The sequence below is a fragment of the Gymnogyps californianus genome, chromosome 10 (genome assembly GCF_018139145.2).
Source record: "Gymnogyps californianus isolate 813 chromosome 10, ASM1813914v2, whole genome shotgun sequence".
Taxonomy (NCBI): domain Eukaryota; kingdom Metazoa; phylum Chordata; class Aves; order Accipitriformes; family Cathartidae; genus Gymnogyps; species Gymnogyps californianus.
The window spans coordinates 6,454,190-6,469,745 of NC_059480.1; the positions used below are offsets into that span (position 1 = coordinate 6,454,190).

The 15,556-nt window shown below is 38.9% G+C and overlaps 1 long non-coding RNA gene across 2 annotated transcripts in view; it reads right to left on the reverse strand.

Moving 5' to 3' along the window:
- LOC127020236 (uncharacterized) overlaps positions 1-15,556 on the reverse strand; it is a 66,262-nt gene that overhangs the window by 11,228 nt on the left and 39,478 nt on the right. The gene's annotated exons all lie outside the window — the stretch shown is intronic.

The following is a 15,556-nucleotide window of genomic DNA, read 5'->3' on the forward strand; positions in this document are numbered from 1 at the left end:
AGTCATCTTGACTGTGAAACTGTTGAAGAGAAAGGACAAAACTGTCTGTTCCACCACTTTCCCCAACCAAACCAACTCATCATGGTTTTTGAAGCAGGAAATTTGCCACAAGTTTCTTTGCGGTCCTTACAGTCATTGACAATTCTCACACGGGTACAAGATTCTCTGCAGATCAAAGATCAAACTGAAGGGTCAGCATGAAAAAATAATATATTACCTTCATGAAAGGATCTTGAAGAGCTCCTCAAAAGAAAATTAAACCCAAATATTATTTTATGTTCCTACTGCAGAAATGAGTGCTGCAGCGAACTGAATGCCAGCCCTTAACCAGCTGGGCAGAAAGCCAGAGGGGCAAGAGGGTGTCAGATGGAATTTAGGCCAGGCAGGCAGGAAACACCAAGAGGAAACACCAGCAGCAGCTGTAGAAGCAAAAGAATGGGCAGAGGCTCTAAGACAAATAATAACAGGCAGAGCAGCAGCAGTAGCAGATGTCAGACTAATGCTTTCTGGAGGGGGATGGGATGGCACTTGTGAAGAAAGGGTTTTGGTTTTTTTTTTTTAAGCCACTTTGCATTAATTATCTGAAAGGGGATTCTTCCCCCAAACCCTTTGAAACTTTGTTATTTTGGATTAAGTTTGTGAGGAAAGAGACTCAACCGAGCACCCACTCAACATGTGCAATGCCCAGGGCAGGCACTGCTGCTGATCCTGGTTTCATGTATGAGTTTGAATTCTCCCAGTGGCTTGTGGAGATGTTAAAAATAATTCTGGAGACCAGTTTGGCAGGGGATCCCTTATTTCTAGGGTGGTTTTACTAATGGTTTTCTGGACTTTCTTTAGGGTTCTATAAAGTGGAACTGTCAGGGAGAAGGAGGAAGTTCTGCTCTTCCAAAAGATGCTGCAATGCTGCTTTTGTCAGGACTGTAATTTATAGGCCAGTTGATATATTTTCAATCTACTGATCACATCCATCAGTTGATTCATTCACTAGGTAGTGAGAAGCAGCACTTGCATCACAACAGACCCTGTGTCATGGTGATGTCTGTCATTCCTGAGAAACTTGTCCTCTTCCACACAATATAAGAGGCACTTTGCAGAGAGGATACTCCACTCACTCAACCACATTTACCTAATGCTATATTCAAGAGGTTGTAGATGAAAGAAGAGCCAATCAACCATTCTCCTCAAACACCATCAAAAGAGGAAGAGCCACCTGCACAACTTCAAACAAGTAGAGCACCAATTCAATCAGGAACCGGAGAATGTGACTGAAGAGACTTATGAAATAAAAAATGTGAAGAGAAAAATGTAAAAACAAGTGACCTACACTAGTTATATTATCTTTGTTTCACTCAGAAAAAGCAGTGTCATTGTACAAATAAAGGAAGCATAGGTTATAGCTCAAACAGCTTAATGAATTTAAAGAAGGGGAACCAGCTTTGGAAAGCAAGTCACCACAAATGGGGTGTACCGAAGCCACATGTTAATAGCACTAACCCAGTGGCTACTCACTCACATATGCACATTATAATCAATGGTTGGACCACCAGCTCCCCAGATAATTAATGAGGTGAACCACCTCATCCTCCCTGCTGGTCATGGCATGCTGTGCAGCAACCTAGGACACTGCAGAGGCATCCGAGGGGGTCTCTGGGGTAATGAGACACAGTTTGGCACAGCTCCTGTGAAGCGCACTTGCTGATAGCCGACAGCTGCCTTCTCCCCATATGAGGATGGCAATCTGCTGCACGCCAGCCCTTCAGGAGACACCTGGTCTTTAGATGAAGTGGAGCTTATAGTGACATTTGGATTTCTTAATCCCTGCCAGAACTTAAGAGGCATGAAGTAAGTAATTTCAATTAGATATGGATTATGTTGGGGTGAGGAAAAAAGGAAGAAAAAGGGCAACATTACAAACCCACTGGTAACAAAAAGAATGCTTATGAATTTGTCAGGATTTCACTTAATTGTTTATGCCAAAAAAGCAAAAAGATTCTAAACAGAATATTTCATTTCAAATTTTTTTTTTTAAATGAAAGGTCTGTATTCAAATTGTCTTTTCATCTCAAGATCACCTTAAATTTTATCTTCAAGGAAATTTGCTTGAAATGAAAGCTAACAATTTTGTTTCACATGAGCTCATTTGGTTGGGTTTTTGAGAAATCCATTTCAAGATTTTATTTTCCCAATTAAAAAAAAAATAATCAAGGTCTAACCAAGATTATTTTCTCACCCAATTTCTCAGGACTCTTGTTGAACCTCACCTTATATTTCTAGTTACACTTCCAAGTTTTCCTGTAACTAATATTAAAGAGAAATAAAACATCCCTCCAAAAAAGTTTCATGGAGCACTTTGTCAGAAAATACACAAGAACAGAAACGACTCTTTGCTTGTTCCTGAGCCATGAACAGCACCTGGTTCAAAATGTTCCTAACAAGGACATTAACACCCATAGCACATTGCTGCTTGCAGGAGCAGAACATCCATTACAGTAGTGCTTTAATTACAAAGTATGAAGCTTGTTAAAAGAAAATTAAAATCAGAAAGTAAAACAGAAATTCTTATAAATGAGTTGAAGACTACAGGAATATTTAAATGAATCATGTCAATAGGACAGAAAATGCACATCTATCAAAAAAGACTTGAGGAATACCAAAGAGATTGGAATGGCTAACGGGCTGCTAGAACATTAGAAATACAGACTTTCTATGAAAAGATAAAGTTGGGTACAAATGAAGAGAATAAAAAGAACTCAGGCAAGCCAAAGGCAAAAGTATATTAATGCAGGTCTAAAAGACTTTGAAGAACAATGTATTACAGGCATAATGACTAAAATCACTCGTCCTTCAAATGCATCAAGAGCAGAAAGCCTGCAGAAGACTGAAGTATGATGAAAGTGTGAAAGGCTCACTCAAAGAGGTTAACAACATAGCAGAAAGACTAAATGAATTCTTACAACAGCATTTACAGTGCGAAGGATGTTAGTGTGATACAGCCTTCCTTAACCAGGTACACCATGAATGATATATCTACTTGCTATTATAAGTTTTAGAATGAATCAATAGAATGGTAGAACAGTAGAAAGTATGAGACAAGTATGAGCTCTAACCAAAGTCAAGGTGAAACTGCAGCGGTTAACTTATCTCACAAGGACCGGAAATTGGCAAAGATGATACCCAGTTTAAAGGATTCTGGAGAGCGAAGGAAGATCCAATAAACTGCAAACCTGTAAACCTGACATAGGTACCGTTAGAAATAATACTGAAGAATACTAAAGAATGGAACCATGAGACACGTGGGCAATGAGATGTACAGATAAAGATTTCCCCTCTGAGAAGGGGTTATATCTCCAAAATCTGTTTTCAGGAGTCAGTAAACACAGATGTAAGTAATCTTACACATACACCCTACTCGCATCCCCAAAGAGCTCATGCTGAGCTTTAAGTTAGTGAGGGATAAAAAAAAATAGTAGGTCAAAAAATAGTAGGTCTTCACATTCATAAATAACTTCTTAAAAAATAGGAGTCCTTTTCCACAGGAAACCATGGAGTTCCACAAGAATCTACACTAGAGCTTGTGGCATCTAATGTATTCATAAGTGACTTAGAAAAGAAGGTGGAGAGTGAGATGAAGTTTCCTGATGATACGTAGTTTTCAATATAGTAAAAACTAAAGCCAGCCATAAAGAATTACATGACAATATTATAATCTGTCATAAAATGGCATATGAAATTCAAGTTTTTATAAGTGTGAAGTGATACACAAAGTAAAAATAGTCCTAATTTTATACATGCAATGATGGTCTCTGGCTATTACTATGCAGTAGAGGTATTTTGAAACAGGTGATTCTACAAAAATACCAGCTCAGGGACCAGCAACAAAATAGCAGGTAGAATATTATGAATTGTTAGGAAAAGAGTAAGGAACGTAACAGGAAACATTCCTATGTCACTATATACACCCATGGTTCACTCATATACTGAATATAACATGTTGCTTGGCCTCATCTCAGAAGGGACAAACTAGAGCAGGCACAATCAAGGGCAGAAAGAATGATCAAAGATATGGAGCATCTTTCACAAATGACATCACAAAATAGACCAAGACTTCCCAGGAACAAAAAAGACAGCACTGAGCAGGACACAACATGAAGCAAATAAACCTGAGCAGCATGGAGAAGATGAACGAGATATGTCTTAGATCCTTGTACCAATGTCTGTCTTCCTCAAGCCCTTGTCAGTCTATTTGTCCAGCTACTCCTGGTTTTAGACCAGGATGGCTAAGACTTCAGCAACTTCGAAATTCAGTTTTCTCCTTCCTTATTCCCTTCTTTGATCTGAATATTTCCATACATGTTACTGGTTGTAGTATAACTCTTCTTGCACACCCAGCCCAAGCTGCCTCCTCACTGTTCTTTCTGATCTCCTTATTCATCTGAACATTTGCCCTTCCCCAGGAATCATGTGCTAACCTATGCCTTGCCTTCAAGCACAGCTCACAATCTTTCTGAATTTAACTCTAGTGAACAACTTCTCTGTGGTGCCTGGGTGTCAGAAAAGACCCTTCTCCTCTGCTCCTGAAGCTCTCACAATGGAAAGAATGTCTCTAAGAGTAAAAGCGGCCCAAAGGATTGGATATAACGCTGCACCTACATCTCTAGAAAGTATGTACAGTGTAACCAGTCTTCTCCCAGGAACTTTGAGGGGCGAGGACACTCTGAAATCTGGTGACATCCACCTAAGTCTGGCACGTACCATCACAACCAGCTCCAGTAACAGTTCTGCATGCCTTGGCCCAACAGAGGCAACATTCATGCTGTCCCTCTATGAAGTGCTGTGTAGGGCTGTGGACTTCCTGCAAGGCAGTGAACTTAGTGACTGCTCTTCCTCTGCTTGCAACACCCTCCGTCTTGTAAATCATCTGTCAGCAAGAGCATCCTGTATGAATGTGAGGGACAAGGGAATATTTAAGGGCCATGATCTAAGGGTCATGGTCTACACAGCCTGTAATCTTCCGCTGGCTTAAGAGGAAGAAAAGAACGACTCCTCACACAGCTTGGGCCTTTTCCAGATCCATCTCTCAGAACAAACCATAAGCTCACATTAGCTTTTCTGAAAGAGTAAGCAGCCTCAGATGGAAGAGATAGTGAGCAGATCACTACAGGCAACATTTTCACTGATGTCAACCATTTCCTCTCCTCCACACATGCCAAACTGATACATTCAGTCTAAATAGACAGGGCCAGCAAACATCTGGTTGACACGAGAATCAGAAGGTCCCAGCCCACAGTGTTTTGTGTTTTTACTTTTGTTACATGCTTTTAAGTACACCAAAGATATCAGTGCAACAAATTATCTTAATCCATTCCTCCACAACCTTGTTTCTCTCCATCAGATGTGATTCATTAAATAGATGCAGAAGATCTCTCTCCCTTGCTCAATGTCAGATACGTGACTGAATGCTCTGCCTTGGTAGTATTCTGCGAGTTGGTTTCAACTTAATATTTTATTAGCCATTTCTAGCACTCAGAGAACAGAAGAGCCAGGGTGAAGTCCTTTGGAATTTGGTTATTGGCTGCATGTCAAAGGAGCGTAAAAACTCCAAGTACTTAAATGAGCCAGTTGATACTGACAGAAAGCCTTCACTGAAGCAGTGATACAAATTTAATGCTCCTTTAATATTTGTTGAATATCTACACCTAAAATAGTGGCTTTAAAAGAATGAATTATGAGGAACTAAGTAAAATTGCAGGCTAAATTTTTTTTCCTAATAATTACCTATAATTTAAAATTGAATTTATTAAAAGTAAAGATGGAAATATAGTGCACATGGTATTACGATTTTTATTTCTTATGCATCTTGCTTCAAATGCGAAGATAGAAGTGCACAATAGTTATTTTCTTGAAGCATAAAATTTCAAATCTGAGCATTTTTTTATATCACCTTTTCTATAACTTTATTTTATACTTTCACAATGTCTTCAGATCAAACAATGTAAACGAAGTCAACGTAGTGCCTTTCAAACACTTTTTTTTAACTTTCAGTGTGCATGGATTTGCATTTATTAACACTGAGCCTGTTTATTTCTGTATTGCCCATTTATCTAGGTTAAATAGTTATGTGTACTAGAGATGGTTATCTGTTGTATTTCCTGATTTGACATGTTTTATCATGCAGCCAACCTCCAAATGTCATTTTTGACTAAAATTTAACTTAATGAATACAGATTTGCTGACTACTTTTGTTACCACGTATATAGAATCAAATTCTCCTCCAGATTAAGTCAATGACACTACTGTTAACTACACATACATTTTCAGGAAGAAAGAAGTAGAATAAGTGTTGATAATTATTCCTCAATTATTGATGCACATTAATATTACTGACAGAGTGCTAAATCAGAAATTCATGTCAATTTAAGGATATTCCAGAACATTAATCTGAAATCTACATTATTAATTATATACTTAAGATACCTTAAGTCTTGTATGAATTCAGTTTTCCTGAACATCCTACTTAGTCACCAATCTTGCAAGAGTTAACGTAGCTGTACTTTTTATAATAATGTAATCCCACCAGTACTCTGTGTTGCTTAATTAATGTATTATGCATTGTCCAGTTTTCAGAAGAGTGACTACCATGGACCAGTTTTGGCTGGTATACTACAAAGACAGAACTACAGAAAATATTTTGCACAGCATGGTGATTTGTAGTGTAACTAATTTACTATTCTAATGGAGCCTCAAAGGAAGTACAATTAGGTTAATGTCACAATTTACAGCTTTTTTTCCTCCCAAGATTTTTACATTTGTAGCGATTTTAACTTGAATATGGGTATTTTAATGCAATATATTCAATCTTGTGTTTATTCTGTAAAACAGACCAAATAAAATACATTAGCAGCCACAACACCCTTTTTCACTGACAGATCGTGAAGTACCTGACACACAAAGAAGTCCAGGTAACCCTGCTACATAGAGTTCAATTTCCTATAGAAGCATGAAGCAATTTCCGTATAATCCAGTGAGCAAAAACTGTATATCAGACCTTGGGGAGTCTTAGCTTTATGAATTTGGACAGGCTAAGTGAAACCTATGTTTAAAGTATCTCATTTATAAATTGCAAGCAATTGTTTCCTTCCTTTTGAGAGGTTACACAATGCCTCGTTTAATGTACATGAAGCTAATAGTCAATTAGAGGTAGATTATAGGCAGTTAGAAGAAATAAGAACATGGTACAGGACCTTCTGATCTTCAACCATACACCCGTTAATGACTCAGACGCTGAAGAAAAAAAATGAAGCGTTCAGCTTCCCAGATAATTCTCTCTCTCTCCCCACTCAAGAGAGGAAGCCGATCATTCTGGCACTAGTATGGATGAAACACTCCCAATACTCTAAGTTTTTTTGAGAATTACCTCATAAAGCATAAACTGAGTATAAAGCATCCCTTTTATAGTGACTGTCATGATCTGCAACTGCCAAAACAACCTTATTCTCAAGAGCCAACAGCATAGACTTACTGTTGAGTTGTTTTGGTTTTTTTTTTTTTAAATAGTTGTCATGAGGGGGAAGGAGAGGAAGGAGGAGGAAAAAGGTTGCTCTCCCTTTAAGATCTAGTTTGAGTCCAGGTGGCTGGACTGAAGCATCTAGCACAGCTGTACTCCCAGAGCGAGAAAGATTTGGTGTGCTCAAGAGCAACTTGAATCTCTAGTTTCAGGCAAGTCCTGAGTTTTTGTCTTACATCACTAGTGAGATGAAAGCAGCACATTGATAATGCTCTTGTCTGTTTGTATGTAGGATTAACAATATGAAATACTTTCAATTGTACTTTGTAGGAATAGCGAATATTGCACTTTTTAAAAGATGGTGTCTATGGGGGAAAGCAATTGTGATAAGAGAAGAAAGCAATACATCTGTGCAGGGATTTGAGCAGGCAGAGGCCTAGAGAGTTTAGTTTTAAATACAGATGTGCAATGCAGTATCCTGCACAGGGCTAGGAGGCTAACAGAGACAGCACTAGAGCTCAGAACTAGCTACCTTCCTCCACTCTTATTTATTGACAAATACCAAGAACCACCAAAAGGCTTCCCTGATTCTTTCATTTCGGAGGATTTCTGAGATGAGAACTTATTTCAAGGCAATGACTCTATCAGAGATACCCTGAACGACTTTTTGTAATTTTTTTTAACCTCCATTTCCTGTACAGTACGCAATTACTAGAAGGGTGGAAACTTCTGAACTCCCTAGGAGAGTTTGCTATGTCTCTCATTTCAGCTTAATAAAATATAATCTGAATTGCAGCATCTGTAAGACAGAGTTGTTCCCTATCCAGCCGTTCTAACTCAGGTTATTCACAAGATGAGGAAGAAAAGAGATTTGCAAGAGGGATGCTGAATTTATTTGATAAGAATAGCATTGCTAGATCTTCAGTATTTTAGGATGTTTCCCCTTGTCAAAGTAGTTGAATTAGAAGGAGTTGCCACTATTGTGCTGACCCAATTTATCTTTTTCAGACTGTCTGCATTTTTACATGCATTATGACTTTGCATTGATACATCCTCTGTGTTCATTATCTCTCTAGGCTACCTCAGGACTTTCATGACAGCAAATTAATCTCTTGATTTGAAAAGCAGCTCTATCAGAATTCAGATGCTGTGGGGTGTTCCTCTGGTAAGTTTGCTGCTACGTATCGGCCTTTGCACATGAACCTGAGTCAGCTCGAATTCACCAGTGTGGTGCTACACACCATTGCTGGCCATGCAGGAGCTGAGGACACGGGCAGATGTAACATGGGTGCCCTCAGAAGGGATGTATGGAGCAGTGGCCAGAACAGGCTGACCTGTGTCTGTCAATGAAGGGTATGAAAAAGTGCAGAAGTCAATGTAATCAATTTGGAAGTGTTGGGCATTAAACTGTCTCATTTTTGCCATTGTACCAACTGGCAATAAACCCTGCAGCTATTTTGCAAAATTTGGTACTTCTAAAGCATTTATTTCAGTTCCTGGAAAAAGGGCAGCTTTCTCGAGCAGAAGTACTACCAGCCAGGGGGTTATGAGAGTTTATTACCAGGAAGCAAAGGGGGACAGTACACTCTTACTGTTGCCTACATTGAACTCTCATTTACCTCTTAAAAAGAGAGAAGTTTCATATAGTCAGCACAAAAATCATGAAAACAGTCCAGCCAATTAACAGGTTCACTTAACTAGACCCTTCAACGTGAAAGAAATGGCAAAACCAGGGACATAAAAGTGGGGAAACTAGAGAAAGTTTGAGCAAGGTGATTGCTAGTCCCAGAGCTTTTCTTTTGCTGGTTAACTTCCCCAAATTATTTGCTGTTGATTACTGACATCAAGGAAGCTGATCTAGCCCTAGATAGAGACACTCCAAGATTAGTCCATTGTGAAGAACTCAAGTTCAACTAGAAGACTCTTTTAATGATAAATTACAGCTCCCTATCAGATAGTTTAAAACGGGGTTGAATAGACACTTATTTTAAAGAGTGAAACACTAGAGGTGTCTTCTTTTTTGGCTAACAGCTTCAGCAAAAGGGAAGTGAAACCTTGTTGATTCCCTCTGAATGTAGAGGCATACAGTGAAATTTCTCTGTTAATTCTCACCCATAAAACAAAAATCCATTTAAGATCCTAAAAAAAAGAAAAAGAAAAAAGCTAAGGAACCAAATCCAGCATGATGGAATTCCACAGGGATGTTTGACCCATGAGATTTTCATGGGAGTTATTCTGACAAGTGCATAACCAAACTTTGAGCAATCAGAGTGCAAACGAGTAATCAAACTTTGCTTCAGTAAAAAGTTCCTTCTGTTCAACGTTTGCTTTTTAAGTGCTCTTTGGCAAACTGCATAGATTTACATTGCTTACAATAAATAAAAGAGGTTCATCTGGCACACAATGCATTTTCATGAAAAAATACACGATGGGATAGGAGGGACTTGCGTATTTGTATGTCTGGAATGACATTAAAATCAGCTACTAGGAAATAGCTTCTTCATTGCTGATCATTCCACTTTTGTCTAATCCAGGTTTAAGACTGGAATAATACATTTATGAAATATGTAGTATTTATATTTACTTAAATTTTTAGCCTTCACAACTCCCTGAATTTCACAGCTATAGATACAACCTGTACACTAAATATGCTCCTACAACATGCCGCACCGAGGTCTATTTTCCTGCTATTACAGAATGACACAAGTGCATTAGTCCCAAAGCAGCATTTGCACTCAGGAAATGTCTCTCAACTGCACAGGGTAAAAAGAAAGGTCTTCAGGCAACATAGGAATGGCTGTGGATTACCAGACAGGGACTCCTTTATTTTCTGCTGTACACTTCCTAAAGGCATTTGCTGACAAGGAATTTGCAAATCTTGTCTTGTTAACGACTGTAATGCTCCTTGGTATTACTCAGATATAATCATCTGTGTACCTGTCCAAATACAGCTTAGCAACTGCCACTCTGCGGAGCTGAGAGTTTCCCTCTCCGTCTTTTCACCAGTGATCAAATAACAAAGTTCGCCTGCAGTAACCTTCTCCCCAGTACCCTTGCAGATGTTGCCCGCCCCCTCCTCCCGGAGGTTGTCCTGGAGAGAACATGTAGTTCCAGGGTGACTCATACCCACACACTATCCCTTACTCATTCAAATAGTTTCATTAAAGGCACTGGACCACAATAGATAATCCCTCATTTCATTGCGAGTCTGTTTTGGTATGAACATACTAGAGAAGAGAATAAAGACCAGGACAAGGGACCTCCATGGATAAAGGACAGAACTCAGCTGGGATACTTCTGAGGAAGGAAGAGCATGTTTGATCACAGCACCCCTTATTCAAGCATTTACAAGCATTCATTAATTTCTACATCACAGAACTAGTGCAAATATCTACAGCCTCCTCCTCCCCAGCAATGTTGACGTTTGCTATTTTGCTTATTTAACATTTCTTTCTTTAAGAAAAAAAATGAAACTGCACATACCTCCTCCAATTCACTCCCTTCTTTGAGAAAGCAGGTAAGTGCACAGAATGCTGTGAGCTCTCCAGCTGACTATATGGGACTCTGAAGCCCACGAAACATGGATGGGATTTATCACCAATGCGATACCCTATATTTTAACACATCTTTTCATTATTTTGAAATTAGAGGCTTTACTTTGCATGCTTCAGTTACCTGAGAAGTGCAATATGGTCCTACTTCTCAGAGGATAAACTGCAAAACCACAGAATGTAAAGGCCATAGGTGTGTAAAAACAGTTGAGGAAACAGTCAGCAACCACTGAATCTCCTGTGGACCAAAAGCTGGTTAAGAAATACCACAGAAGAGAGAGAAATGACAGGAGCAAAGGAAGAAGAGAACTAGATAGTATGGTGGCAAGCCTGGTAAAAGAAAGATTAAGGTGACTATTCAAGAGCTATTCTAGGCAGAGAACACCACCATCACGCTGGGAAGAGAGGTACAGTGTCTCCAATGCACAGGATAAAGTCCGCAAAGCTAATAGTGATTCTCAGTGCTGGAACTGTGAAACAGTTCATTTAAAGTCAACACATCAAGCAGATTCATGCTTTTTTTGGTTAATTCTCTGCAAAAGTGAGCTAGAAAATGCAAGAGCACATTTTAATCAACTGTTGAAAAATACATCTGAATTTTGCACGAGGCTCTTTGCATCAGGGATCCTGTAAGAGTCACACTGCTCTAGTTAGGAGAGGGAAGTACAGGATGCCCAGCCCTGCAAGCAGTCAGTTCTTACAATGATGATCTTATACAAGTCATGAAAGAACAGTTAATATTTGCAGAAGTTATCAGATAAACCTAAAACGAAGCAGAAAAATTAATAGAAAAGGTGATTTGCTGAGAATTTTGCTCTTGCCAACATCCAGAGTGCTGCAAGATCCACAGCCACCCACAACAAGTCAGACCTAAAAATATTCCTTTCTCAAAATAAACCTGCCATACCACTGCTGACAATGCAGGCTCCTGTCCCCCCACCTTTGTATTTACAGCCAAGGCTTCAAGAGCTTATTTTTCTGTTTGGTTGGTTTTTTAGACAGCCAGATACAGTGTTTGAAGTCATATGAAAACTAAAATAGCATGACAATTCTTTTCTAACCCTAGAACTGTTAATTTTCTAATAAGCTTGTTTGATTAACTAAGAAAACCCAGAGGACATGCTGACTTTGTCTTGTTTTCCCTCCCCCAATTGCATTTTTACAAAACTCCAGTGGAGTCTTAACCAAAACAATGTGCTGATAGGAGAAGCTGTCTGCATTCCTCTTTTGCAATTCACCTTACGCTCTACATGTTACTTGAAGATAAGCTCTTCTAGATGCCAAAAAAATCCAGCAAGAGGTGAAGGCTTCTTTGCAATGGGTAGAGCGCTGCACAATTTTGTCAAATTATTAATTGCATTCTTGTTTGTGGATCTCCACCCTTAGTGTAATCCCTGCAGTCGCTCCTCTTCCAGGTGACCCCAGCAATACTTAGGGGTGGGAATAGCCCATTTCAAACTTGACTATTAGATAATCAACATTAGATACTGATTTAACTTCTTTATTTTCACACACATCCCTCTTTACGGAAAGCAGTAGCCCAGTAATTTGACACCTGTGATAGGCCTGCTCCTTTTCCCCTACAGGAGGCAATATCCAGGGGGCTTTATTCATTTCCAGGGAAGTACAGTCATGTTCTGGGATCTTTTGAGTGGGAAAGCGAGGGGGGAGGAATAACACTTCTGTTTGTATTATTTCAGCTTTGCTCTAGAGAGGTGCTCTCCATAAATAGCAGATAAAAACATTTTAAGAATAGTAGAAGAATGCTTTCTCCTGAACACATTTATATGCACGCACACACAACAAATAGAGAATAACTGCAAAAGAAACACGCAGATGCATTGAAATTTGCACTACCAAATAGGTGCTAAGAAGCAACAAATGCTGTAAAAACCTAAGGTATGTACAGAGGAGCTGACAGTGGAGGGAACTGGTGTTTTCTGACACAATTCAACCTTCCCTTTTAGCATACACATTTTATTACTTTTTGAACAGAAGGCAGGTTCGCATCATCCCTCTAATCTCATAGCTGGTGGTATAGCAAAACAGAATTCAGCTTCTAGAAATGGTGTCAGCTAGAATCCTTAAACTCAGGACTAGCAAAAAAAGAAGAAAGCTATGAATCTTGGAAGAAAATCTGAAAAAGCATTAGGAGAAGGAATTACATTTAGTCCTAAAGCAACTCTTTGGTATCTCCAAAAGAAGGTCCCCTGGAGCCTCTGTGAAGACAGAAAATGCAAAATTACTTAGGCCCTTTTGAAATTCCTGGCTCAGGCATTATTGTAAGCTTTTTCAGGGGAAGGATGAGAATATGTACATATAGTGACTTGGACAGTAGGATCCTGAGCCTATTCTGGAGCTTATTGCAATGTTATTAATAAATATCACTAGTGGAATTAAGTGTTCATCTCTCAAGCATTCCTCTGACCTGAGAAACAGAGGCCTCGTGCTTCGTATTTAGAAATAGCAATTAGCAAAAAACAGCTTTGAGGGAGAAGATAAAGGTGAGGTGAAAACATCAGTGGATGAACACATAGTAAAGAATTATATGGATAAGACTGTCTTGTGAATGCAAGTCCTTTAAACGCTAATATAAAATAGAATAAAATTCCACTATTTCTACCTTTTTTCAATGAATGCACATAACTGACATGTCGTGCAGATCACAACACTTCCAAAGGAGTAATCTGATTCTGAATTATAACAAATATCTGTAGTACGTTATCTGAGAAAGATCAGTCATTAATATTTAAGTTATGCAAATCTTCAGACACATGGAAATGAAAAAGATATCCTAAAACTAAATTCAATAAAGTGTTAATGCTCTTTAAGTCTGTAGCAATATTTCTTCTACCCACTTCAAACCAACATTAATTCATAAAATCAGAGGCAGGTAAAAGCTGAAAAGAGTCCTGTCACCGAAACACAACCACTTCTGCAGTGGAATCCAAAAGCTGCTAAGAAAACAAAGCAACATTGCAAACCAATTTTTTTTTTTTAAATAGCACTAATTTTTTAGCGACCTTTAATCTAATTATTCAGTTGTTTTCTCTAGGAAAAGATTAAAATTTCTCCAAACCACATTAAGATCAGGAAACAACTGTAGGTCAAATAATTTCTTTTGGGCTGGTTCAAGGGCTGCTTCAGGAGAGCTGGGTGGCAGAGTCTGAAACTGAATTTGCTAATTTCCTCCTTTATTAACACGTGAAGTCAGTTTAAAAGTATTACAAGTTCTGGTTAGCAGAGTTTAGTTTCCCCCTCCTTTTCACATGTGTGCATGTTCTGTGAGTGTACAGAGCTTCTCTTTAATAAATATTTAAAAATATATACTACACAAGAGAAATCTATCTGTATGTCTTAAAGTTGTGTTGGACAAGCTAACATTTTCCCCTGTATTACTTGGGAATGTAGAGCTGTTGAAAGTAGTACAACAAAAGTCACAAGGATAAAAAAGAGCAAATATTTACTAGATAAAGAGACTGAATGTCACATTTTTTTAATGCAAGAAGCAATGTGACATTGCTCATTTAATCTGGGCTCTGCCAATTGGTCTATTGCACAAGGGAAAAATCTTTGGGAGTCCTTCTGGGAACGTCTCACATCATTCCCTATCAGCTGTTGACATACAAATACTCTGGTAATGAAAATATTTTCATTCCTTCATAACAGCATTCCCTGTCCTGTTTAATCTTATTTTCTCTCTTTCTAAAAACAAGCTTCTGTGTGGGGTTTCTGAACTAACGGATCTGATGCCATATATCAAAAACGTTCCATGCTCCTGTCAAACTTGCTAGGAGTCCACCCAAAAGAGAGTGAAAGGGAAAAAACCCAAGGATTTATAGCAATAACATAGGATTTTAAACACCATTTGAAATTCATCTCTGGTCTGCATCATTTCAAAGGACTGTGAATGCAACTGGACTAGAACTAAGCAGTACCTGCGCTGCCTTAGAGTTGCCATCACTAGCAATAGAGTACATGGTGCAGGATCCAGCTACATGCTGGAAAGGGGTAGGTTTGCAAATTTCCAGAAGCATTGCAAAGCAGAATATTTCAGCCAATTTTTACAACTCTATCACTGTAATGAAAAAGAACACTGAGGAACAAACAGCTGGAAATCCAGGGTGCCTTCCTGGCCTCCAACGAGGCTCTTCTAAAGCATGGGGGTTCAGGCTCACTAATCATGAGGACATCAGGGATGTACTACAGGAGATGAATAAAGTGGTGTTGAAAAGACTTCGAGCAACTCCTCCCATGCACACTCCCCTGTCTCCAAAAGGGTATCAGCATCTCCATGGCAGACCCGTCTGCAGAGGCTGCACTATCCTCCAATCTAACAGCAAATCCTGCTTGGGAGTATTTTTATTTTCAACATGCTACTTCTAACCATTTAAAGCCCCACTTTGTGCTCATGCAATTAGCTTGGGAGATAAGATCACATTCTGCTGTGCATGAAATCCGTGCAGCAGAGTCATTACTATAGTCTCAGAGCAATTCC